The following is a 24,440-nucleotide window of genomic DNA, read 5'->3' on the forward strand; positions in this document are numbered from 1 at the left end:
AGGAAGCTGGCATGCTCTGTGCAGGAGCCAAAAAGAAAGAAGGGCAGGATGAGACCTTCTAGATGCAGGGCAGTGCCAAAGACTAAAGCCGTGTGACACTCAAATGAGCACCCCTCACATCGCTTGACCCAAATACCCCCCAAACACTGCAGGGCCACACGGCTGGAAGACTAGGGCAGCAAGATGCCAAGAAGGGCTTCAGAGGGTTCAGTCCCACTGGAGACACCCGGAAAGTACCACTCTGTCTTAATAAATAGAGAGCAACAGAAGCCAGGGCCTCCATACCTGGGAAGCCAGGTGTGCCTCACCCAACAGGAGGGAAATCCCAGGAACTCTCCAAAGGACTGGAAGGGAAGAAGGGCAGTTAACGCCACTCTAAGTGAAAATACCAAAGTCTAGTGTACATCTCCCCTCTGTAGTCCCTGCCCCCTCCAATTCGGAGTCCAATCAACCTGAATTATCTTTCTCAAACACCAATCTCATCCAGTCACTCCCCTGCTTAAAGCTTTCAATGCATTCCCGATGCCTGGATAAAGTCCACACTCCAGCCTGGCCTGCAGGGTGCTTCCGTAGAAAATCTGGTCCACCATCATGCCTGAGTGCCCCTCCTCTGCGAAGCCAGCCCTGCGTTTCTCCCGGGACCCGATGTCAGCACTAGCTGCCCAGATGCTTCCCCCTGTGCACCTCCCCTCTGCCCATGCCCCCCTACCCCCCGCCAGGCTCCCAACGTGGGGGACGCTGTGTCCCACTAGCCCAGAGCCACAGCTGCACCGGGCGTGGAGCAGGCCCTTGTAAAGGTGCATTAAGTGAGCAAATGCTGGCAGGCAGGAGCAGTGTGGAGAAGAGAGTGAAATACTAAGTGAGAGGAGAAAAGCAGGAGGTGAAGAGGGGGTAGTGAGAAAGGAGAGAAGGCTGCCCAGCAGCCTCCCTTGTTAGCACTTCCAAAACTGTTGTTTACCGTCTTCAAACTTAGGATGCCCGACAAACTTTCAGGTGGTTTATGTGTAACTGTAGCTGGTGTTACTGCCCTATTTCCCATATTAGACAAACTGGCAATTAAAACAATAACTTGACTTAAAATAGCTATAAGAAACCCACATTGGGGGGCGCCTGGGTGGCTCAGCCGATAAGCATCTGCCTTCGGCTCAGGTCATGATCCCAGAGTCCTGGGATCAAGCCCCGCATCAGGCTCCCTGCTCAGCGGGAAGCCTGCTTCTCCCTCTCCCACTCCCCCAGCTTGTGTTCCCTCTCTCACTGTCTCTCTCTGTCAAATAAATAAATAAAAACCAAAAAAAAAAAAAAAAGAAAAGAAAAAAGAAAAGAAACCCACATTTGGGGCGCCTGACTGGCTCAGTCGGTACAGCATGTGACTCTTGATCTCCAGGTTGTGAGTTCTAGTCCCAGACTGGGTGTAGAGATCGCTTAAAAATTAAAAACAGGGGCACCTGAGTAGCGCAGTCGTTAAGCGTCTGCCTTTGGCTCAGGGCGTGATCCTGGCGTTCCAGGATCGAGTTCCAAATCGGGCTCCTCTGCTGGGAGCCTGCTTCTTCCTCTCCTACTCCCCCTGCTGTGTTCCCTCTCTCACTGGCTGTCTCTCTGTCACATAAATAAATAAAAAATCTTTTTAAAAAAATTAAAAACAAAAAAATCCAAAACCAAAAAAACCACATTAACATAAATACCATTTTTATGGGGAAAAAAACCCAAAATAAAAAAAATTAATGAAAAGAGTTTGTTTTACTTTTTTTTTTTTTTACATTTTAAATCTCTCCTTTTTAAAAAAAGATTTTATTTATTTATTTGACAGAGAGACAGACAGTGAGAGAGGGAACACAGCAGGGGGAGTGGGAGAGGGAGAAGCAGGCTTCCCGCTGAGCAGGGAGCCCGATGTGGGGCTCAACCCCAGGATCAGGACCTGAGCCGAAGGCAGACACTTAACAACTGAGCCACCCAGGCACCCCTACATTTTAAATCTCTTTAACACCTGGCTTAATAGAAGTGGCTAGATTCTACCATCTAGTCTATTAGAATATGTGGTTTTGATTCAAGTCTCTGAAGAAATGTGACTTTACACAGACAGAAGGGAGGACTATTTAAATTATCCTTTCAACTAACTGTCTCTCTTCTTCATTAACATTACACTGAAACTCAACAAGTGGTGGTCTCTCAAAAGTTGCAATGGGAGAGGCGCCCGGGTGGCTCCACTGGTTAAATGTCTGCCTTCGCTCAAGTCATCATCTAAGGGTCCTCGGATCCAGCCCCGACCAGGCTCCAAGCTCAACAGGGAGAGCACTTCTCCCTCTCCCACTGCCCTCCCCCGCCCACTGGTGCTCTGTCTCTCAAATAAATTTTTAAAATCTTAAAAAGAAAAAAAAGTTGCAGTGGAGACTCTGAATTCGTATCCGTGGCAATCTCACATCCAGTTACGCAAAAATCCACCAGTCTACGCCGCACTCCTATTCATGCAAGATTGTGCAACATCAAGCACTGGTCATCTGGAAAATTTTGGTTCACTGAGTTGATCAGATCTTCCAAATGTCATCACATTTCATTATACGACACCAAAAAACGCCATGTGTTAATATCACCGCTGGTCTTATCAGTGAAGGCTAAGTCAGGCTCACAGCGATGGATAGGAGTTTTCCAAAACTTATTTTCCCTTGAGGGTTCTAAGCACTGGCAACATACATTGTCAGCTGGTTTCCCTGAAACGGCAAAGCTCACCTTCTGCATTTGAGAAAATGTCTGAACAAATTCTCCAAGTCTGAATAATCACGCCTTGTCTGTCAGTCGTTCTTTCAACTAAAAACAATGTTCCACGAGAAAAAGCAGCTAGTTTAGAGCACAGCCCAAGCAAATGAGAAGTGCTTTCCAGAGACGACAGTTACACTTCACAGTAGCTATGCATACTCCCCATTTTGTCACTAATACTAAAAAGACGTGTACCCCAGGGTCTAGCTTTACTCCTCAGTCATCTGTACTGCCTCCCCAGGACACTTGAAAGACTGGCTGTCTCCATCTGGAACACCCAGAAAACACAACTCTGGGTGATGGGTACCACCCACCACGGCTTTGCATAAGACAAAGGCCAGTAGTTTCTTTTCTTTTTTTTTTAAGATTTTATTTATTTATTTGACAGAGAGAGAGACAGCCGGCAAGAGAGGGAACACAAGCAGGGGGAGTGGGAGAGGAAGAAGCAGGCTCCCAACGGAGCAGGGAGCCCGATGCGGGGCTTGATCCCAGAACTCTGGGATCATGCCCTGAGCTGAAGGCAGACACTTTAACGACTGAGCCACCGAGCCCCAAGGCCAGTAACTTCTAAGTACTATGAAAAGGCTCTTGGGGACCCCAAGCAGTCTGCAAATCACTCTGCGAACAGCCGATATGCACTAGCTCAAATATTCAACAACCCATTTTACTTGTAAGGGAAGTAAGGCAGAGAGGCATTCTTCCCAAAAACCACACTTGTTTACCAAATAGTCTAAGAGGCAGGGCTGACAGAAACCATGAAGAGACCTCCAAAGGCCTGCTTACTCAGAGCTGGCAATGCTTTGGGAGCAAGCAGGGCCTCTGTACGCTGTGGGCCCCGGGCTGATTGCTCCTGCCCTCCTGAGGCAGAGGTGGTCAGAGGGGGACGTGGGGGAAGGGTGCTACAGGAAGCAGGATGTGCAAGCTCTCTGCCTGCTGGGGGCATGAAGTCAAAGTCCCCTCCTGCCCAAAGCAGCTCAGCCAGCCCTGCTGCCCTTATCAGCGTCAACACATGCATGGAATGTGGGACTTTGGAAACAGTCCTCTCCCCTGGCCTGCACCCCTCTGGCACTCAGGTTCACCTACCACAGCCAAAGGAACACCCAAGCTCAGTGTTCCACCCACCCACACCTGGAGCCTAGGGGCAGGTGGGAAAGGCACCTGCTAGAGGTGGCCCAGGGCACGCGAGGAGGCTATGGCTTGGCCCCTCTCCTCATCTCCAAGATCACCCATCTACCAAGAAACAGCCTCACACTGCTGAGAGAGAGGCCACCCTGCCCAGTCCCACACAGCACAGTGAGACTACCAAGAGAAGAAAAGGAGCCCAGCTCTGAGTTCCCAGGAACCCCCAGACCGTCCCCCTCACAGATCCTCTGGAAGTGGTCAACAAAAGCCCAAGTTTACATAGTCCAACGTGCCAGAGGGAAGGAGTTGGCACTGGGAGGAGGAGGAGGAGGAGGGTGGGAAGCGGACTGCTCACTAGGCTTGTAGGGGTCTCTCCCCAGTGTACAAGAACTACCTCCAGCTCCAGGCTCTGTCCAAGACAGCAATACTGCCACCCCACTCAAAATGAAAACCTTGACTGTCCTCAGGCCCAAGCACTGCTCAGAGGAAGGAGCCCACACATAACGTGTTCAAGGCTGCCACACGTGGGGTTGTGTTTACCTTACTCTTAGAACTTCTCTAACGGGGATGACTGGGAGGCTCAGTCTGTTGGGCACCTGACTCTTGATATCGGCTAAGGTCATAATCTTGGGGTCCTGGGATCAAGCACCACGCTAGGCTCCGTGATCAGCGGGGAGTCTGTTTAAGGATTCTCTCTCTCGGGGCGCCTGGGTGGCTCAGTCGTTAAGCGTCTGCCTTCAGCTCAGGGCGTGATCCTGGCGTTCTGGGATCGAGCCCCACATCAGGCTCCTACGCTGGGAGCCTGCTTCTTCCTCTCCCACTCCCCCTGCTTGTGTTCCCTCTCTCACTGGCTGTCTCTCTCTCTCTGTCAAATAAATAAATAAAATCTTAAAAAAAAAAAAAAAAAAAAAGGATTCTCTCTCTCTCCCACTGCCCCCCCCCGCTTGTGTTCTCTCTCTCAAATAAATAAATCTTAAAAAAAAAAACAACTTCTCTACCTGCTTCCTAGCTATGTGACTTGAGACTAACTGCCTAACTTCTCTGAGCCACTTGTACAGCGAAGACTGATAAAATGATCGGCACTGCACGGGTTATGTTCTGAGGGTTAAATTCGGAACGCCTTCCATATGGGGTAAGAGCCCAAAAGTGAGCCCCCAGCCCTCTTCTGCCACTACTTTGCTAGCACTCTGCCAGGAATTCTGTGAGAACCACCCTTCTCCCAGTATTCCAGCAAAGCTGCAGTAGCACCTGTCAGACACAAACCAGCAGCCACTTCCTACTGGAGAGAAGGGCACGGAAGTCCTGCGCAGGGTGGGAGGCAGGGTGGGACAGAGAGACAAAGAGCTGAGGCAGGAACCCACCCCCAGAACCACTAGCTCTCAAAACAGAGCCCCAGAGTCCGTCTACCAGGATGCGTACAGGCAGGAAAGAACAGAGAGGAAGGACACCCTGCCTGTGCTCCCAACACCACTCCTTCCTCGACTACCAGCCAAGACTTCTTGATCCCCTCTCCTTCACTGCCCCAGCCCAGACTGGTCTTCCTTCCCTAATGGACAGCATATTCCTAACCAGGACACCAACCAGAAACACACCAGACTCAGGGGACTTGCTGCTCCCCTCATACTCTAAGCTGCCTAGAGCAAACAGGGCTGTCTTATGTTCCATCTGCCCACAGATATGCACTAAACCCCAGGACCGCCCATTGTTCTGTTCTAGCAAAGAGAGCTGAGCCAGGTGAGCCACGTCTTACCTAAAGCCCTACCACCAATGCCCTTTCACAGCCACCCCACCCCTCCCTGCGTACTCTCTTTCCTGGTCCCTTACACACCTTACCCAGATAACAATGCAGAAAAGCAACCTCAGGGACCAATCTATCTCCCCCAGGGTCAAAGAGAAAAAATAGGGGCTCAGGTCCCAGGAGTCCCCAGCTATGGCCACAGTGGGCTCATCAGGGAGCCACAAGGATCCCAAATGTCATGATGTCAGGCCCTGCCAGGGCACACAGAGGTCAACCACGGCCCAAGAATGCAACCACAAAACCAGAACAGGTAAACTCTGAAAACCAAGCAGGATGAAGAGTCCTGGGGTCAAGAGCAGCAGGAGGCTCTCCAAGGACCTCCAACGAGATGCCCCCTTAGTGCACACTGGCCTGGGATCTCTCCCACGCCACCAAGTAAGAGGGACCATGAAAAGAGCAAACCCCTTCTGTGTCTGGTGCTTCTCCAAGACCCTACTAACTAACAGAATCAACCCAATTTTTTTCTGTAAATTCGATCCCATGGGCCACCAGGGTAAAGCAGTTCAAGACCACCCCAGATCATAACGCACTGGTCGATCTGAACTCCCCACCTGCTTGACTCTATTACCAACATAGATTCGTCACCTGCTAAAGCAGTGGTTCTCGATCTTGGCTGCACATCAAATTCATTTCCAAGTCTTAGGAAACATGGATGTTAGAAATAGTCCGGGCTGGGCCAGCTTTTACCAGCTCCCAGGTGATCCCCATGTGCAAGGCTGAGAACCAGGCGCCAGCAGGCAGGCCTCTTCCAGGCAGCACAGGTAACAGCACATACTTAATAGGTCCATGTGCAGCAAGCACTGATCACAAGGAAAGCACCATGGTGTTCACAGAGGGGCAGGCCACGGAGGCCTCTGACCCCACCTGCCCAGCCATCAACCCGAGTACTCTCGCTTCTCATTCATTTTAGGAACAAGAATTCACCAAGATCTTAGGATCTTCCAAAGCAGCACAGGTGAGGGAACTACGAAGGCCACAGCCATTCCTCCTCCTTAAAGGGCCTGTAACCAAGCTGATAAAGAGACCAAGGAAGCTCGGACTCCAGTGTGGTGATGGGACAACCTCTCCTTTGGGGGGGGGGGTATGTGGGGGGTAGTTACTATTCTCAAGACACTGGAGTGGCCCCTCCCGATACTCACTGGAGAGAACCCACCCACCAACAAGTGCTGCTGGGAAAGAAGCCTGAGGCCGACAAAGCAGCCTGGAACGCACGGGACAAGTCTGCACAGTGGCCACGCCCGTGCCACAGCCAGCCGCCCTTCCATCTCCTCGAGAGGCCAACTCCCCACCTGGAAGCGGCCCCCTAGCCAAGTCCAAACACTGCCTTTCCTGAGTGGCCCCTGGAATTGCTATGGAATGGATAGGGAGAGCTGGAGGTACAGCCCTGGAAGACCCAGCCACCTGCCTTTCCATACCCCACTCTCCCCCCACATCCATACCCCTAGTGCCCTCGAAGGTGGATTACCCTCAAACAGGAAACAGGGACCCACTCTGGGCTACGTGTCTCAGAAGCAGCAGAAAGGCCCTTTGGCGTACATAGATGGCTGTTCTGTCCCCTCTCACCCACAGAAAGACCTGCTCTAACCCCAAGACCACACTCCCCCTCTCCTCCACCCACGTGGGACATTACTATGAAAAACATAAAAACTGAACTGTCTGAAGGAGGGGCTCTGAACCCCTTCCTGACTGTCCCAGGCAGGTTCTTAGAGTCACTCTCTCTATGAAGTCCAGCCACACCCTCCCTCAGCAAAGGCACCCCAGCCTGGGCCCTTCCCTTCTGGACTGTGACAGGCGTGGAGTCACCTCCTGGCTTTCCCTTATCAAGCTCACTGGGGGCCCATATACAACCCCAACCCCCACCCGTTTTCTCTTGCTTTGCCTTGCTTCGCCACCCCTGCCACTGTGGGCTACCGGAGTTCTCAGAGACCTCTCAGAGACCTACCCCAGCCCAGGTCCCTATCCCTTAGGGCAAGGCCCCTCCCAGCAGGAAACACAGGCTAGCGGTGCCAGGCAGAGTCAAACTGGCCTGGCTTGTTTTGGAAGCCCCTAAGCGGGAGCCAGGATCCTCCTGGGGAGGGGGCTGTCTGCTGGCCTCTCCCTGCTTGGAGCTCAGACCTCTCTAGACTCCATACCACAAGGGCACTCACAGAGCCCTGGAGTCAAAGGCATTTAGCCTCCAGCCCCAGCCTGACCAGTTGCTTACTTGTAGCCCCAGCAAGTTATGTAACCTCCCAGTTGAGTCTCATTTACCCATCTGCAAGAGGAGACTATCCGGTGTGCTGACCTGGAAGGATTCCGAGAAAACTCGAGTGTGCCCCCATCTCCCGGCCTGAGGCCGACCAGTTGCTGGCAAGGCCGAGAGCGTCAGAAATCAGCATGATCCAGCCGAGCTGCAGGGGCTGAGCACTGCACCCCTGTGTCTGTTCTCAGAAAATCTTGTTGAAGGAATAAAAAGCTTGCGAAAGAGCCTCACAGGTGCCTGGCACGCAGAGGGTGCTCCTGTGCTAGCCCCTCTCACACGCGGCATCCGCAGGCTCGCACTCTCGCCTCACCGCTGTCCTGTCTCCCCCACCACACTCCACACCACCACTGTCTGTCTATGCACTCTGCATGAAAACCCCTCTCTTACAGCCAACTGAACCCAGCATGGCATCGTGGCTCTCCTCCAGCCCGGAGCCGGCCCCTTCCTCCATGCCTGGCAGCTACAGCCACCCTCCCCATGGCACCCTCTGCACTGCATACAGCACCGTGCCAGCCCTTATCGGCCTATCTTACAATCATTTGTTTGCCTGTCTGTCTTCCCCAGGCTGAGCTCTGGAGCGCAGCGATATGAGAACACAAACTCAAGTTCTGTTCCCATTTTAGACATGGGGACACTAAGGCTCAGAATCAATCACTGTCCAAGGTCACACGGACGGTAAACGGCAGAGCCAATGTCACACTCCAGACTTTCTTCTAAGTCCAGTTCCCTCTCACTGCCCTCCAGGAGTCCCTCCTGAGCCAGGCGGGCAAGAACCTGACTGGTCGTTTCTTCTCGATGGTGAGGTGAAAGCTGCCTCCCAGGTGGCAGAAACAAGAAGAGCCCCCACCCTCTTAGTGATCGGGTCCTGGGGGCAGTGGCCCTCAGCCCCAGTGGGCAAGGCAAGCAAGCTACTGGGTGGGACTGACAGTTTGAGGCCAACAGGCCAGCAAAAGGGCAACACCACAGGTCCCCTGGGTAAACTGAACTTTATTCTTTCCTCACACCTCCGACTCTCCAGAACTGCCCAGCCAGCCCTTCTCTGGGGGCTAGCTGCTGATTAAAAGGCACTGCCCCCACGCCACCACCCCCCCCCCCAAGATCTGACCCTGACACACAATAAGGACTCCGGGAAGGCAGCAAGCCTGTCAGCTCAATAATGCAAAACCCTGTTGCTCCAAGTCCACGACAGCTGACTTCAAGTGGATCGGAGGCTGTGCTTATTAACAAAATGAGAAATCTGATCTATGGAAAGAAAACACTACGTGAGGATTAATCCAGGACTGCAGCTTGTGGAGAAGGCTGGGCTGCTGGCCAAGACCAGGGAACGAGGATGGGATCCTGCCTACCTGTCCCCAGAGCAGGTAGTGCGCAGCAGGACAGGACACAGCGCCTCTGCCCCACCTGCGCTGCTGCTTCTCCTTCCAGCAACTGCAGCAATCACTTCAGTTTTGCTTTAATTAAAGGCCTGGCTCCCTCGGGCTGCTTCTTCCTCTATGCAGAGCCAGCAACCAGAGGGAGATTTTTCTTTTCAGGAATCGCTTGTAAAAGCTGAGTGACTAATCTACAAGTCCTAACAACTGGCAGGAAAACACTGCAGGGAGAAATTCTGGGCACACACCAGCACTCTCAGTCAAACGGCCAGAGAAGCTGGGCAAGAGGTACTCAGCAACTCCCCAAAAGTGGTCTGCAGAAAGCCAGAAGCCAAAGGAAGGCAGACCAACCCTGAAGTTCTGACCCCTAAGGCAGGCAGGCAGGTGGGGAGCCCCCTTCCAGCCTTCTGAATCTACTGCCTGCCCAAGGGACCCAGAGATTTTCATAAGCCCAACTGTACAGGACCAAAGGTTCACTCGAAGGCAAGGAGACCTACTCCTGGGCCAAAAGACTCAGTTCAACCCCCAAGTATCAGTTTCCCATCCCCCCCTTGGTGCTAAGAGCCCGCTAACCAGCAATCTCACCACACAGCTTTGTCTCTGGAGGCCAGCCTGAGGCCGGCCCATCTGCTTTTTTTCAGACGACTCCAGCAACCCTGCTCTGCTAAGTGTACACTCTCTCCTTGAGCCAGTGCTACAGACCAGCCACATGGCCTGTGCTCTCCTGAAAATGTCTGCTAAAAGGGCCAAGGAGTCCAGAGTTGGCAGATGGGAATGGAAGAGAAGAAGTAAAGCCAGGAGCCAGGAAGCAATAAATGCTAGCTCCAGAAAGGTTCTGGGTTTGGGTGACCTAGCTCCATCCCTCCATCCAAAGTCCCTGGAGAACGGCCCCAAGTTTAGCCTATAAGCTCTGGAGGTCCCTTCACTACCTGCCAGTTTTCCTCCTCCCCCCAGCACAAGAGGCAAAGCAATCCCCACATCAGTCAACAATCCACCGCCACAGGATTCCTATGGGCAAAGCTCTACCCCTCCCCCCCACGACATATGTCAGAGGGGTGGCCTCCCTGGGTTACACCCCTTCTGCTGTGGGGGGGGGGGGACCTAGCTTTCCAGATGTGCTTGGCAACTCCTACTAGAAAAGACACTGGGGGTGGAGGGGATAGAAGACACGGATAAATAACTTCAAAACCGTTCCAACCCATCCGGATCAGCCCTGGGCTCCCTTCCCCAGGCAGTCCCACGCTGTTCTGGGTGGGGCCGCTGGGCGCATTATCTGACCTCCTTCCCTCCTCTCCGTAAGTCACTGCCCCCCAGGGAGAGGCATCCCTGCCTCCCCCCCCCCCCACCAAATAAGTCTATGTGAATATGAACCACCTTGGTAGATAAACAGAGAATGACAAGCTGGGGCCCTTCAGCCCCCTTCCTCTGCCAGCCGGTCCCCTCCCCCTGCCAGCCGACCCCCTCCCCCAAGCCCATCTCTCTTCCTGCCAAGTGGCTGCCTACAGGAGAGGTCTGGGGGCAGGGCAGCGAGCCCACCAGCCGCAGGGCCTGGCCCTCTGGGAGCGGCCCCTCCAAGGCCACCTTGCCCCTGCCCGGGCCAGTCTTCCCGCGGGGAGGGGGCAAGAAAAGGGGACCGCAGGCAGAGAAGGGCCGGGGGTCTGGAAATAGCAAAATCCTCCTACGAGGGGCGGCCGCGGGCGCTGGGCCGTTTGCATAATGGAAGCCCGTCTGTCAGGCAGCGCAGCTCGCCCGACGCTGTTCGGATTAGATTGCTAATGAAAAGGCACAAAGAGCCGGCGCCCGCTCGCCCGCCGACCCCCGCTCTACAGACCCGCGCCCCGGCCTGGCGCGGCCCCGGGGCTTTGTGCCCAGGGTCCCCCGCCGCCCGCGCCCTGCCGGGCACCGGGACCACAAAGCCGCGGCAGGCTGCGTCTGGCCGGGGGGTCCCGAGTGCGCCCCCGCCCAGCCCCGGCGGGCGCGCGCCCGCCCACGCCCCTCTCCCCGGGGGCGCGCCCGCCCGCGGCCCCCGCCCGCGGCCCCCGTTGCCCCCGACCGCCTCTCACCTCGTGTGCGTCGGCGGCGGCGCTCCGCCCGCCGGCCGGCCGGCCCTACCCGCGGCCCCTCGTCCTCGGCGCCCGACTCGCGCCGCCTGCGCCCGCCCCGTCCGCCCGCCGCCGGCCCGGCTCGGCTCCCCGCCCAGCGCGCCCCGAGCGCCGCTCACAGCCGCCCGCCCGGCGCCATCTTGGAAGCTTGTGACGTCGGCGCCGCCCGCTCACCCCTGACCCACATCTGAATGGGCGAGCGGCGGGGCGGGGCCGGGAGCGGGATGGGGCGGGGTCTAGTGGTGGGCGGGGCCCGGGGCGGGGCGGAGCTGGCGAGCCGTCCGAACACTGGGCAGGGCGGGGCGACGGGCCTGCTGGACGGCGCCGTGGGGGAGGGGCGCGCGGAGGACCCGGAGACCCCGACCCTGGGCGCCCCGCCCGACTTCGACCCCAGGTGTAGGGACGGGACGGCGACCGCACCCCAGAAACGCCGGGGCCGCCCACCCATGCACCCCCACCCCCGGAAAGAGGACTCTGGACCCCCACAGGCCCACGCCCAGCCCGCACACTCAGTGCGAACCCCCTTTGAGCCTGACCCTGACCCCTTGGAGGCCCCCATCAGGAACCCCTAGCGACCTGCTTGCACCCCACCTCCAGGACACCTTCGCGCCTCCGCTCTGTGCCCCGCAGGGACCCCACCGTCAAAGGCGCAGCCCCCCCCCCCCCCCCCCCCGTACTGCAGGAGGCGTGATCCGGCTCCCGAGGAGGCCCGGGCCAATTTGGGTCCGAAGGGGAAGGGGACTCCCTGACCCCTGACCCCAGCGCCCCTTTAGCTCCCCGCTCCCGCAGCCACGCGGGCTGGCCTTACCTGCTAAGAGGGCACAGAGGTCGTGAGCACGCGGTGCTCAGCCAGCCCCTTCCGGTGACCGCAGCCCCTCGCAGGCCCCTGGGGTCAAGAGACCTGCCTAAGCTGGCCCTCCTGGATCCAGGCTCGTGGCAATCGTTCAGATGGCCTGCTGAGGGGCTGGAGCTGGCCCTGAGCCCTAGCCACTTCTCTAGGGAGTTTCTTAATGGACCTCTTTCTACTTTGAACACCAAACAAAAGAACACACCACTGTCAAAGTCTGAGAAGAACCCAGACTTGCCATGCAGGGAAGTTGCCCTAGCACTAGCCAAAACAGAAAGCCAATTCAATAAACCCCCTCTGGAAGGCTGGTTATAAGACCATTCTTTCTAGATTAATGTATAAATTTAACATACATTAAATGTAAATGTATATTGAATGTAATGTATAAAATTAATGTAATCCTAACAAGACTTAACAAATTTCTAAGTTCACCTGCAAGAATAAATCATCAAAAACAGCTATCATTTCCCACAAATGAGGGTGGACTTGCTCTAACAGATGCTTAAATTATAAAGCTATTGCAGTCAACCCAGTGTGGTACAAACCAAGAAAAAAAAAGCCTAGAAACGGTAAGAACATAACAAATGAAAAGAGAAATATTAAGCATTGGTAAGGAAGAAAAGGCATATTCCATGAATAGAGTTTAGTAGAGAACTCAACTATTTGAAAAAAACTACTGAGGGCACCTGGGTAGCTCAGGCGGTTAAGCATCTGCCTTCGGCTCAGGTCATGATCCCAGGGTCCTGGAATTGAGCCCCACTTTCTGCTCCTTGCTCAGCAGGGAGTCTGCTTCTCCCTCTGCCTCTGCCCCTCCCCACCAGTCGTTCTCTCTCTCCCTCTCTGTCTCAAATAAATAAAATCTTAAAAAGAAAGAAAGAAAGAGAGAAAGAAAGAAAGAAAGAAAGAAAGAAAGAAAGAAAGAAAGAAAGAAAAGAAAAAGGAATGAAGGAAGGAAGGAAGGAAGGAAGAAAGAAAGAAAGAAAGAAAGAAAGAAAGAAAGAAAGAAAGAAAGACTGTTGAAAAAAATGTCAATGTTCTAATAACCAAAGGCATGCAAGTTAAAACTACAAGATACTGAGGGTTTGGGGTGGGGGATTGTTTTGTTTTGTTTTCTACCAAATCAGGGATCGGTTTCAAATGACAACCTTCAAACACCAGGCAGGGGTCCAGTAGGGTGATCACTTTCACATATTGTTGGAAGTATACAAATTGCCTCAAAATTTCTGAACGTGAATTTGACAGTACGAGTCAAAAATAAAAATCTTGGGGCGCCTGGGTGGCACAGCGGTTGGGCGTCTGCCTTTGGCTCAGGGCGTGATCCCGTCGTTATGGGATCGAGCCCCACATCAGGCTCCTCCGCTATGAGCCTGCTTCTTCCTCTCCCACTCCCCCTGCCTGTGTTCCCTCTCTCGCTGGCTGTCTCTCTCTCTGTCAAATAAATAAATAAAATCTTTAAAAAAAATAAAAAAATAAAAATTTTTTACAATGGTCCATCCATCTTCTGGATTCTGTTTTAAAGAAATTAACCACATTTGAAGACCGTTTGCTTGACGGTCTGTCTTTGTAACCAGACCATAAGCTTGGAACCCCAGTGCCCAGAGCACACCTGAGACTCAATAGGCACTCGGTAGTCACTTGTTTCATTTGCATTTGAAAATTAATGTACAATCATATTTTTTCAAGTGTCATTTATAATAATGAAAAAACTCATACACAGCATGCATGTCTGAAAACAGGGGATTGGTTAAACACCCCACATGATAAAATGCTAAGCAGTCACTGCAAGCTGTGTTTACAAAGATGTTTTATGACCTAGAAATGTGCAAATGATATTAAGAGAAAAAACTGTGCAAGTATATACAAAATATAAAATATTGATCCATGGAGAAGCAAATGGAGAAAATACACCAAATTATTTACAGAGGTTTGTTCTCTCTAGGGTTTGCAATTTTTTTCACACACATGTATATTTTAGTATTTTATTACAAAAGTAACATTTCTACTAGGAATAATTCTAGCTGAAATACATTTTTTTTAAGTTCCAAATTCTCCTTTCTCCCCACTCCCATCTGTCCTCTGAAGTAACATAAATAGTTTGACATGTACCTTCACTCCTTTCTCTGACATCAACACATACCTGCTCCCGTTACAAAAAAGACCTTACTTTTTTGAAAGTATAAAATAATATACTATATAAACTGTAAGTCACTTTGGAACTTACAAGACATTTGCTCTTTGTCCCCAAGAAGCTATCACAGATATCTTTCTAGTTCATATCACATAAATTCACTTTTTAATAGCCGACAGATTCCAGAGTGTGAGGGTTCTGGAAACACTTGCCTTAATCACAGCTCTTTGGGATACTTACAGTTTGGTGCTTTAAAAAAAAATAAATTTTTTGGGGCGCCTGGGTGGCACAGCGGTTGAGCGTCTGCCTTCGGCTCAGGGCGTGATCCTGGCGTTGTGGGATCGAGCCCCACATCAGGCTCCTCTGCTGTGAGCCTGCTTCTTCCTCTCCCACTCCTCCTGCTTGTGTTCCCTCTCTCGCTGGCTGTCTCTATCTCTGTCAAATAAATAAATAAAATCTTTAAAAAAAATAAAAATAATAAAAATAAAAATTAAAAAGATAAATTTTTTAAGTTGTTGAATATATATCTTTATGTTCTCCTACCTTCACTTCAGAACAGTTTATTAGAAATAGAATCTATGGGTTACATGATATGTGGGCATTTTCAATTTGAATAGGTCCTTCCAGGTATTCTTCCCCCAAATGGAGTAGCAATTCATATCCTGCCAGTTAAGGTTTTGTTATTCCTGCTTCTTTAACTTTCCCGACCATTCCAAGTTTTCCATACTCAGTACATATTCCCTTTAAAATCAGAAAGAGGGTCACCTGGCTGGCTCAGTCAGTGGAGCGTGGGACTCTTGATCCCAGGGCTGGGAGTTTGAGCCCCACGTTGGGTGTAGAGATTACTTAAAAATAAAACAAACAAACAAACAAACAAATAAAATCAGAAAGAAAAAAAAAAGGTCCAAGGTGGGGGGAAGGATTTCTAGATCTTATTGAACTAGACCCCCACCCTCTCTGTCCTGAGCAGGCTTCCATGGTCTCCCCACATCCAGTGCTCACTCCCAAGCCCATTTCCTGCCAAGCACTTTATAAAATCCAAGCATGCTTCCAGTGCAACAGTACATAAGCACTTAAACTTTGAAACTTGGGGGAAAGCTTTTGATATATTAAGTAAAAATAGCAGACTTCAAGATTTTGTTCTCACTAATAGCAACCCTGTAAAACTCTGTTTGGGTGGAAGGTAATATGGGAATACAAAAACCACACAGTGGTGGGGATAGGAGAGCCATGGAGAACTAGGGGTATCTTGTACTCCCGCTCCCTCTGCGTGTCTAGCACGGGAGCTAACCTCTCTGATCATCTTTTCTCATCAGTCATTTGAGAATCAACAGCACCTGCCCATGGGGCTCTTTTGAGGACTGATTAAGATGAAACTGGCAGATAGAGTATGCAGAATCAGGCTCTGGCAAGCCCTGGCTAAAGTAGCTATGATTGTTATGTCATGTAGTATGGATCAAGGAAGGACAGTAGAGCTGATTTGCCACTTTAACCATCATCTTTCTCAATTGAAAAAAACAACAAAAGGAAAACAAATGATACAAAATATCCCAAAAAGGTAAATCACAGCCTTTTAACATGACAGCCAGATTTAACAAATATAAAAAATACAGGATGCCTAGTTTAATTTGAATTTCAGATAAACAACCAATAATATTTTGGTATAAGCATATCCCATGTAAAATCACAACTCACCTCCCTCCGCCCCAAGCTCAAGCCACGTTGGCAAACTCTCAGTTCCTGGACATGCCAAGATTTTTCCTCCCACATCTGGGTATTAACACCCAGGGCTCCTCCTGCCTGCACCACCCTTCCTTCTTCTCCCCACCTCTGCCTGGCCAACTCCTACTCACATCAGACATCGCCTCCTTCAGGAAGTCTCCCCTGATCTCAGGCTGCTCACTCTGATACAGTCCTGATGCCCCTGATGGGCAGTTGCCCTGACAGCAGGAAGACGTCTTGTGCATTCTTGCAGACCTAGTACCCAGCTCATGCCTGCCACCAAATAGGTGGTTAACCAAAAAGTCAAATGAATGAATGAATGAATTTCCTCCCAACTCCCACCCTGTTCTCTCCTACCACTAATCACCCCATCAGCCGGTTCCCAAGTCATGTGGGGTTCATTCATTCCCTGTCACAAAGGATGTAATGTGAGTGGTACACACAGGAGGCGGAGTGGCACTGCAGAAACCTGGTGTTCAGGTCATTCAACTGGGAAGTAGAATCAGTCTTGCAAGAACAGCAGCCTCACCCAATTTCTGGTTGCTGTTATTGGCTCTCAACATTGAGTCCTTACTCTACATGTGAGCAAAGCACAGTACACACGTGGGCGTGTTGTTTCTCATCACCACCTATGAGAAGGATGCTATTACAATCCCATTTTATAGATGAGAAAACTGAGGCTCAAAGAGGTTAAGGTCACCTGCTCAAGGTCACACAGCTAAGCTTAAACCCAAGCCCCTCTGAGAGGCAAGAGCTTGGTCCTGCCTCTTGAAACAGTACCCCATCTGAAGAAAAGTCCCCTGGGGCGTCTGGGTGGCACAGTCGCTTAAACAACTGACTCTTGGTTTCATCTGGGGTGGTAATCTCAGGGTCTTGAGATCCATCCCTGTGGCGGGGTGGAGGAATCTGCCTGGGTGCCTCTCTCCCTCTCCCTCTGCCCCTCCCCTCCTCCTCTTCCCACTGACTCTCTCTCTCTCTCTCTCATCCTCTCTCTCAAATAAATAAATAGGGGCATCAGGGTGGCTCAGTCCATTGAGCGGCTGACACTTTTTATTTTTTATTTTTTAAACAAGGCTTTTTTCATCTTTTTTTTTTTTTAAGATTTTATTTATTTATTCGACAGAGATAGAGACAGCCAGCGAGAGCGGGAGCCCAAGCAGGGGGAGTGGGAGAGGAAGAAGCAGGCTCATAGCAGAAGATCCTGATGTGGGGCTTGATCCCATAACGCCGGGATCACGCCCTGAGCCGAAGGCAGACGCTTAACCGCCGTGCCACCCAGGCGCCCCTTCATCTTTTTTTTTTTAACATTTATTTATTTATTCAAGAGAGAGAGAGAACTCACAAGCAGAGAGAGCAGCAGGCAGAGGCAGAAGCAGGCTCCCTGCTGAACAAGGAGCCTGATGGACAACTTGATTCCAGGACCCTGGGATCATGACCTGAGCCAAAGAAAGACGCTTAACCACCTGAGCCACCCAGGCATTCCCAGCAGCCAACTCTTGATTTCTGCTCAGGTCATGATCTTGATCTTGGGGTGCGGGGGTGTGGGATTGAACCCCGCCCCCCCTTGGCTCTACACTCTGCATGGAGTCTGCTTGAGATTCTCTCTCTCACTCTCCCTCTGTCCCTCCCCCTGCTTGCATGTGCACGCACTCTCTCAAATAAGTAAAATCTCAAATAAATAAATAAATAAATAAATAAATAAATAAATCTTTTTTTTTTTAATTAAGAAAAGTCCCCCAACACGATATTCCCTAGAGCGAAGGCCATGCCTTGCTGGGAGGAGGCTTCCTCGCTCGCTACACACCTCCCCTCGTTTTGCCATCTCACAGACCCAGGCAGAGCCAGACACCCTGAGCCCAGGAGAGGCCGCACACTCCATTGTCATTCAATCGACAGTTGCTGACAGCATTGACGTCAGTGCGGTGGGCACCAGGCTAGTGAACGGCACAGTGGAGGCGCCTGGCTCTGGAAGACCATGGACAAGGAAGGAGATGAGACGATACTCAGAGAAGGGTTGGATCTGGGCAAGATGTGCAGTACAGAGAAACTGAGTGCTCTGGTTTGTGGGGCCAAGGAGGGGGCTTTGCCTATGCTGGGCCCTCTGCCTGGCAAGCCGTGTTTCATCGCTCGCTCCAATGTTGCTCCCAGTGCAACTTCCTCTGATTGCTCTTTCTTTCTTTCTTTCTTTTTTTAAAGATTTTATTTTTAGGGGCACCTGGGTGGCTCAGTCAGTTAAGCATCTGACTTCGGCTTGGGTGGTGATCTTGGGGTCCTGGGATGTCGCGCTCCCACTCAGTGGGGAGTCTGCATCTCCCTCTCCCTCTGCCCCTACCCCCACTCATGCTCTTTCTCTCTCAAATAAATAAATAATTTTTTAAAGATTTTATTTATTTGAGAGAGAAAGAGACAGCAGGAGAAGGGGCAGAGGGAGAGAGAGAATCCCAAGCAGATTCCATGCCCAGCACGGAGCCCCACGTGGGGCTCAATCTCAAGAGCCTGAGATCAGACCTAAGCAGAAATCAAAAGTCAGGTGCCCAACCCACTGTGCCACCCAGGTGCCCCAAAGATTTTATTTTTAAGTAATCTCCACACTCAACATGGGACTCAAACTTACAACCCCAAGATCAGGAGTCACATGCTTTACCAACTGAGCCAGTCAGGCACCCCAATTGCTCTGAAATAGCTGCCCTTCTCTCTCCATCCTTGCGCCCTATCTCCTTCCCAGGTCTTGCACCATCTGCAAAGACCTTATTGAGTATGTGCTTCTTTGTTCACCTCTCTCCCCCTCACCAGAATGAGTACTCCGCGCAAGCCACCATCATCCACTTTTCCCTGCCACAGAAAGTGCCTAGGACAGGGAGAGGCACCTGTACAGTCAATACTGTTTGGTGCACTCGTGAATTAATAAGCGAGACCCAAAGGCCAAACTGGGGTGAGAGGCAAGGTGAGGCCAGGCAGGGGAGCAGCAAGTACAAATTCCTGAAGGGAGAGAGGGCTTTCTGAAATACCCAGAAAAGGCTGGCAGGACAGGTACCAAGCACATGGGACCATGGGATGTGATGAGCACCAACAGACAGGGAGTGCTGTGAGCCCAGGCCAGCGGCTGGTGTCTTAAACATACTTGCACTAGAAGCATGTGGGGGAGTCCGCTCCCCCAGCAACCCGGGGGGAAGCTGCATAGAAGGCAAGACAGCCCTGGAACCCAGCTGAAGGCACACTTGCCAGGAAGGGAGACAAGATTACAGTTGGCCCAGACATTCTGCTGATTGGAGGAAGCAAGATGTATGATGTCATCACATTGATTATTTTTTTTTAAGATTTTATTTATTTGTCAGAGAGAGCGAGCGAGAGAGAGCAAGCACAAGCAGGGGGAGCTGAAGGCAGAGGGAGAAACAGGCTCCCTGCTGAGCCAGGAGCCCGATGTGGGACTCAATCCCAGGACCCCGGGATCATGATCTGAGCTGAAGGCAGATGCTTAACGGGCTAAGCCACGCAGGCATCCCCACGTTGATGATTTTTAAACATTATATGTGTTCCCATTTCTATCTATGCTTATAAATCCCTAAAGAATGGGGCACCTGGATGGCTCAGCCGGTTGAGCGGCCAACTCTGGATGTCATCTCAGCTCATGATCTCAGGGTCCTGGGATAGAGCCCCACTTTGGGCTCCACGCTCAGCAGGGAGTCTTCTCCAGGATTCTCTCTCTCCCTCTGTCCCTCTCCCTGCTCACATGCTCCCATGCGCGTGAGACTTTTCTCAGGCTCTCTCTCTCTCTCTCTCAAGCTCCCTAAAACAAATAAATAAATCTTGAAAAAAGAAATCTTTACAGAAAATTGGGGCAGAAGTCTCAGGAGAGGAAGGGAAATGGGGGAGGGGTGAAGAGGGAGGCTTCTCATTTAACTCTACATTTAATCCCCTGTATTGTTGGCATTCCTCCATGTATTATTTTTGTTATTTATTTATTTATTTATTTATTTATTTATTTATTTATTTATTGGGAAAAACCATTATGAAATAAAGAAAAAGAAAGATTTCAGTGCGGCTTCCCTGTCTTGGAGAACTCTGCCTGTGTCCTCCTTGGTTGCAAGCCCACTCAGGCGCTTCTGATTAACCTCCCATTAAGCCCTTTGGCTTCTTGGCTGCTTCCACCATTAGACCGGCAGGGTCTGTTCTGGGGTCTTTCTGCAGGACACTCTTAGCCCTGTGCCTGAACAGCTGCCGGACCCACAGAACGGGTGGATGAAGGAGGACGTCCAGTCATGGCTCCGTGATAAGCAAGGTAGAAATGAACGTCAGTGGGCCTGTGCTTCTGGGGGAAGCCTGAGGAAAGGCGGTCGGACCTGGATCCCAGTCCTAGCTGTAACAGTGCCCAGCCAGCTGCCCTAGTACAGACCTCTATTGGCCTTAGTTTTCCCACCTGTAAAATGGGCTGATAGCTGTATCTGCCCCCATGGGCTTGGATAGGGCAGGCAGAAGCCAAGCAGAACCTCAGCAGATGAGGAGAGGGGGGGAAAGTGGGCAAAGAAAGTACCCCAGGGCAAAGGTGGGGATAAGATGAGACAATGCTCTATTTCCTTAGTGAGGTTCCTCTCCATTGAGGGGGACAGGAACTGAGAGGGCAGTCTCCTCCTGAATCTCAGCAGGGAACAGTGTCCTGGAGGACTGGGAACTGCCTGGGCACTCTGTTGGAGTAGCAAGAGGGGTAGGAGTGGACCAAGGCTGCACTGTGGGGAGGGTTTGGAATTTCCAAATTCCAACGTTGCAGTTTTCTTTTGGGGAGCCTTCTCTCATCACCAGGGTTCAGTGAGGCTTCCTGTAGCGTGGGGGAGGGGGTAGCTCCCTCCGGGCCAGCACACGGAAGCCCCTGGGCTGGGACTGCAGCCTCTGGTCACAGTCACGAGGGAGGCTGGGCCCAGTGACTCTTATCTTGCCTGACCTTGTGGAGACTGACCACTCCCTCCTTCTAGAAAATGTGGCCCCCTGCCCTCTCTGAGGCCTCTTTCTCCTTAAATCCCCATGGTTCTGGGGTGGGGCCTCAGTGCCCAATTCTACCCCTTGGCCCGCCCCCTGGGGTGCTTTGCTGGCCCCAGCTTACAACCACCTTCCCTATGCCTCCCCCTGGAGACCCTTGGGCATTTCTGGCTCAGCAGGTCTGTGCCTGCCCCACTGCCCCCTCCCTCCCCGAAGCAAAGCCTGCAGAGCACCCTGTTGCCCAAGCCTTAACTATTGGCCACTCCCCAGCACCTCTTGCCCTCCCCCCCACCAGCTCTACCAATTTGAATTCCTGACTCTCCCTCCCTAGACTCACCTCCCTAGACCCAGACCCTGCCCCCAGGCTGGGGGAAGGAATCCTTCAGATAAGGGCAAGGGGCAAAGGGACACACCTGGGTTCAGACCCTGGCTCTGCTACCAACCAAATGACCTTGATGAATGACCTCCTCTCTCTGAGCCTGAGTTTCTCCATCTGTAAAAGGGAGAAATAATTACACCATCTGGATAGGGTTGCCGTGAGCAGGGCAGCAGGACAGCAGGACGTGAGCTAAGGCACATGGTGAGGGCTCATAAAGGTCAGTTCTTATTGGGAAGCGCCCATGGATAGCCCCAGGCCAACACTTTCTTGGGCCGGTCTTGGCTACAGGCCAGTTGGTGCCCCTGTCCTAAATTAGGAATGCGCTGGCCCACAAACCCTGACGCAAGCGAGCTCCACGCCGGATCCAGACGTTGGTGTTGAGGGTGCAACATGCAGTTAGACCCAGTCTGATGGGAGAGGCAGTGAAATGAATGGGTAATTTACTCATTTACAGGGATTATGCCTGGGGGCAGTTCAGACACCTGCGAGGGGCAGCGAAATCCAGTGAGGGTGGGGCTGGATGGAGAAGCGGCCTGGAGAGACACCGCAGAGGGCACTTTTGAAGGACACCTCGGAGTGAGCTGGCTGAAGGGATAGAGCTGCCCAGCCGGGAAGGCCAATTTTAGGGAAAAGGAAGTCGAGGCTGAGAATCAAAAAATCTCCTGAGGTTTCCCAACTGGAAGTGGGCAATCCAGGATTCAGATTCAGCCCCCACCCCACTCTCAAGCTGAGCAAGAGGGGCCAAGCCCCGGAGAGGGCACCCTCTAGCCAAGGGGTATGGCCAGTGCCATCCCCCACACTAAGGTCAATGTCCTGGGGGTCCGGCTAGGCGGGGACAGCCTGCCAGGTGGTCATTTACCAGGGGATTTGAAGGGAGTTTACCTGGGGGTTCGGGGCACAATGGGGCACACAGGCCAAGAGCCAGGTATCAGATAGCAGGGCCTTGGGGGGGGGGGCTGCAAATACAGAGAATTGCAGCCCAGAATAGACCCACTGCAGACCTACCCACCTCCTGGGACAGCGCCAAGCGGGGCCGAGCCCAGACGTGGGCTGCCCCTGTGGAGACAGGTGAGGTGTCAGTAGTGACACCGTGGCCCCACGAACCCTCTATGCCCAGGTTCCCGGAGCCAGTGGCAACTGGTTTCACAAGACAGAGCTGGCCCGGTGTGTCCTACCTTAGGTAGGGACATCTGACCTCCCGCAGGCCCCCCCCCATCTGACTTCCACAGGGGCGAGACAGGCAGAGGAGGGTGTGACCAAAAGTTGGAACGAGCTTAAGATGGGCCTCATGCACAGTGGCAAAGGGCAAGAGGGGCCGGTCGCTGAAAGGTAGAGGGGGGACAGATGGGCTAGTCCCAGGGGGCTCCAGCTGGACGGGGGTCCCTATGGCAGGTGGGCGTTAGCAAAGGCTGGAAGGAGTCCCTTGGGCATCTTCATGCGATTTTTGTGGCAGCTGCTTTTCTCTTGCCACTGCGTCTCTCTTCTCATTTGTGAATCGGGGTAACCCATACCGATGATGTGGGGAGCCAGAGCAGGAAACAAGGTCCCTGATGAGAAATAACCGAAAGCCGAAAGCCTCTCCTCTGTGGGAGGAGGGCTGGTGAGGTGCTGAGACTTGCCCTGACCAGAGGCCCCTGGGCAGAAGTGAACAGCACCAGGACAGGCTTGGTGACCCTTGCTCCAGAACTCTCCAGGCTCTTCAGATGCTGCCCCTTTGCCCACTCCATAGGCTCCTCTGCCCTCTGGCCAGCTGGGCTTCCCATCCCCCAGCCCCCTCCTGGGCAGGCCTGGACAGGCTTTGGGCCTCCAGGTGGTCTGGTCAGTTGGGGAGGGGCCCCAATGCAGGCAACAACCGGGCACCTGCTCCTTCCTAGCCTGCCCACCTTGCTAGACCCACACGGCGTCCCTGTGCTTCTGCTCAGTCTCCAGGTTCTCAGTGCCCTGGCGGGAAGCAAGCTGGATCCAGACCCATCAGCCCCTGCCACCTGTGTCCTTACCAGCTTTCTTGGTCTTCCTTTGGGTCCTGAGCCTGGGCTGAGTGTTCTGTACGTATGACCTGCTCCCTGTAACCTCCTGCCCCACCCCCGGCCCTGCCAAAGGTGAAGAAACTGAAGTTCAGAGAAGCCTCCCAGCTGTCCACTGGCAAGCCAGGGTTAGGATCTAGCTGGCTGGGCTCTGCAGCCCAGCTGCTCCACCACTCGTGGTCCTGCCTCTTCTAGGCCAACAGGCCTCGCGCTTCCTTACTCATTCACTCAAACTTCCCATAGCCTCGAGGAAGCTAGGATTTGTAGAAACAGGACTGGAAGAAGAGTTCTGAAAAGCGAGGCTTCCCTGTGGCTGGGTATTAGACTTGCCAGGCCTGATATCAATCCGGGGTGCCCAGAAAGGCAACCACTGTGTAGGGAGGAGGGGCCCCTCAGGGTGCTTTGGTGAGAGGGAAGGAAGAGAACAGGGATGGTGGGGCCTGAATCCCAGGCCTGCAGGGTCAAAGAGAAGTTTCTGCTTACCCTGACACTACGCTCAGGGCCTGAAAAGACAGGTGTGGGCCCATGCAGCTCTGCCCGGGTGCACAGTCCCTGGGGAGCCACCCTTGGTGCGCCCAGGCTGCCCCCTGGTGGCGGCGGCAGGAAGCTCCCAGGGACTTGGAAGGCCTTCCAGGAGAGGGGGCCCTCCCCAGCTGGTAGGTACTTGTCCCCAGTCTCTTTCCCCTGCCTGTGCCTCAGGGCCTTTGCTTCTGCTGTTGGGAATCCCCTCCTTCTCTCCTGCCCCAGTGTCCCAGGGTCAGAATTAGCAAACATACCCTCTGCTGGTCAGGGTCAGCATCTTCCTCTATGCCAATGGATTTAGCCCAGTGTGCGGTATGAATGCCTGGAGCCCAGGCCAGTGTCTGGGCCAGCACAGAGACCACAGACAGAGGATGGTCAAAAACTACTTGTTCCTTCATTCCACATGCATTTATTGAGGACCCACTATGACAATGGCTTTGGCAATGACTAAGCCAAAGAGGT

The 24,440-nt window shown here is 52.7% G+C and overlaps 1 protein-coding gene across 1 annotated transcript in view; it reads right to left on the minus strand.

Moving 5' to 3' along the window:
* HIC2 (HIC ZBTB transcriptional repressor 2) overlaps nucleotides 1-11,519 on the minus strand; it is a 31,764-nt gene extending 20,245 nt beyond the window's left edge. The window contains exon 1 of the mRNA XM_045802539.2: nucleotides 11,347-11,519. The gene's annotated coding sequence lies outside the window, so the exon portion shown is untranslated. The remainder of the gene's footprint in view (nucleotides 1-11,346) is intronic.
* Between the last annotated feature and the right edge of the window lie 12,921 nt (nucleotides 11,520-24,440).

This window comes from Ursus americanus, chromosome 30 (assembly GCF_024610735.1).
Source record: "Ursus americanus isolate L20-20 chromosome 30, mUrsAme1.1.p, whole genome shotgun sequence".
NCBI classification, from domain to species: Eukaryota; Metazoa; Chordata; class Mammalia; order Carnivora; family Ursidae; genus Ursus; species Ursus americanus.